We start from the raw sequence: 3,134 nt of genomic DNA, 5'->3' as shown, positions 1-3,134 counted from the left end.
CACGTTTGGAATTGTTTCTCCCAGCCACAAGAGGTTGTATATGTTAGGACTCAGAGATTAATTTATGCTCTCCCATTGGAGAGGGAATGTATTCTCTTTGCAGGGTATTTTTAGCAACCACATGCTTCTGTCTCTCAGGAAGCAACAGCTGAGACAGTGGGATGGGGAGGGCTGGAACGCGTATTTCTGACCCCTTCTACTGTCATCTGGCTTTTTCCAGAAACTAAACAATGCTGCTTTATTTTTACCCTCAAGGAGATGGCCCGTGATTAAAGGCAGGGAGAACAGCGAAACACACGCCTCCTCCATTGCCACCGGAGCCTGGAAAAGGGGAGTCGCTTGCCAAATGCCGGCAGAGAGTTCACAGAGCAGCCTGGCACAGGCTGCAGAAGCGAGAAGGACATGTTAGATATTCACGCAGTTTTGGATGCAATTTATACAATTCAGGCAATTTTGGATACTCTTTGAAATGGCAGCACATTTGAGGGTGCTCTTCACCTCCAATGCACAACCGCAGAAGAGATGGGGGAATTTGGCCCACCTTAATATAAAAGGAGGAGACACCAGAGAGATCAAACCCATGGGCCCTTGCTTTGCTCGCTGCTCCCAGCGGCCAGTGTAAGTTCAGGGTGGCACAAGGGAAGGCCTCCAGATACAACAGACAACCTCACTGTGGAAATTTAACCCAGCCCAGATTGTCATTTGGCATTTTATTATCATTTAGCAATGATTTGTGTGGCTAATTCATGGTAATCTCACCTTTCCACCATGAGTAAACCTGATTGTGTTTCATCCTGGATTGCTAAGCACTCTGCAGGCGTTAATGCTTGCAAACCTCTTATCACACCTCCTTGCTGCACAGAGAAATACAGCTGATTAACAGATAAGGTACGTGAGGTGCAGGGAGGTAAAGAAGATAACTCTTGTGCATCCCTAGATATGCTTTACCTAGCCAAGGCAGGGGGAAGTGTTGTTGTCATCTTCAAGACGGTCACAGAACTGCTCAGCATCTACTGCTAAAAGCTTCTGGCAATTTTCCTTTCCTACAAAAAAATATGGTATCACATGTTAGCAGAAATATCCTTTTTTACAGCTTCTCTTGAGTGTGCCAAGCATGAACAATATCACTCCACAACTCTATAAATTTAGGGTGATGCGAGTGTTCCTGTGATTATTAGCAATGTTGCCCAAACGACCAGACTCCTCCATTCCTTACTGAGGAGGGCTGGAGCTGTAGCAGAGCTGGCAGCATAAACCTCCCCACGTTTATGCTGCATGGCAATTACAGTTTTAATCACAATGCTCTACTTGTGCGATACATAATATGCGATATTGGGATGCTCTGCTATCCATGTTTAATTCCCCTGGGTGTAAGTGCCTTTAGATATATCAGCCAGTCCTCAAAATTGGTTGCTGACTTTATTTCCCCCCAAACTGGAGTGTCGCTATATTGAATCCTGTCATTAACCAGTACACACTGTTTCTGATTCCTGGATAACAAAGAAAACATTTACATATTTTCAAAGCAGCAAGCTAAAAACAAAAGATCAAACTCCACGTAGGATGAAATTACACAAGACCAGCTCTCTGCACAGGCAGGCAGCAGTTGTACATACAGTATAATCAAAAAAAATTTTTTTCAGCTGAGATGGGGTGTACCAAAAAGCTCATTTCTCTCCTTCCACTCCAGTTAATGCCCCACTGGTTTGTGCCCAGCTTGGCCACTCAGGAGAGGATCAGCCATCTGGCTGGGCACTTTCAGGCTTCCTCACACCTGCATTCAGTCTTGGGACAAGCACTGAGATGCTCGGTACCACCGGGCCATGGTTTGATACCCGGTTATTTGCAAAAATAAGATGTTAAAACTATCAATCTGAAGAAAAATCACTAGGAAAATTGTAGAGGGCTAAGCGAGGCTGGATAATGGGAATTCCCGCTCAAATACCCATTTGGAGCAGTGAGCCTACTTTAACCCCTTGGAAATATGTTAACTTTCAAAACAAGCTGGCTAGGCACACGGATTTTGGAGCACTGAGAACGGCTGACCTTTAATCAGCAAGTTATTCTTCACTTTGAATATATCATTGCCCCAGTGTGACAGCCAAAGCGGGTGGGAGGGACGACTGGCCGCTGTTCTCCTAACAGGAGAAGAAATAGCACCATCTGCTGCCCTCTACGAATTCATCAAAAGCACCACGTTATCAAATCAAATTGCAGCTGAACCCTCGGCTTTGGACTGCCTCGCAACCCTCCATCAGACAAGCGTTGAATGCAGTACTCAGAAAAGTCATGAGTAAAAGAGAGAAAAAAGAAAAAAGAGTGTAATAGTCTGGTACTCCTAGGACTTGCCCTGGCCAGGTAATTGCTGCACTGTAATTATAATTAAACTGGCCTAATTATCGCAGGGTGAGGGGCCATGCTCGCATTGCAGCACCCGCTGGATCTCCAGGACGGTGGTGTGCCAAAACAGGCCAGCAGCAGAGGGGTCGCCGAGCTGGAGTTTGCCTGCCGCCCTATGTCTCAGTGAAACTCCTTTTGGGGGGTATTTAGGGTAAATTAGATTGGCCTTTCATGCATGTGCATACATTAAGTAGGCATGCAGGCCTAAAAGGGACTGGAGAGATTTTGGTCCTTGGGGGAGATCAGAGTTGATTTGAAGAGGTTTAGGGTAGAGCGGAGCCATCTGGAGGGGAGGGTTGGGTGACGGTTTGGCAGCAATTTCAGGGACTTTGGGGTGTTTTAGGCGCAGCCGGCCAAGGAGTCAGCCAAGGGGACAGCAAAGGCCTGCAGGCCCCAGGGGACTGGGAAGCAGTGGGGGTGGCAGAGGCTGGGGGTGCAGAGAGGAAGGGGTGGTAGTTAGTAGGTAGTTCTAGGTAGTTAGTAGGTAGCGAAGGTGACTGTGGAGGGAGATGGTAAAGGTGGACCACGCTAGGAAGGGGACTGATTATGTGGAGCTAGGGAAACTGGAGGACAGCAGCAGCAGATGGGACTAGTTAAGGGGGCCAGGAGAGGAGATGGACAGGGAACTGGGGAAGGTGGCCTGGGCCAAAAGGACTAGTTAAGGTGGAAGGGACAGGGACAGGGAACTAGGGAAGGTGGCTGGGCCCAAAGGACTAGTTAAGGTGGAGGGGACA

This window comes from Apteryx mantelli, chromosome 5 (assembly GCF_036417845.1).
Source record: "Apteryx mantelli isolate bAptMan1 chromosome 5, bAptMan1.hap1, whole genome shotgun sequence".
NCBI lineage: Eukaryota > Metazoa > Chordata > Aves > Apterygiformes > Apterygidae > Apteryx > Apteryx mantelli.
Note: the sequence above shows the minus strand (reverse complement) of the source record.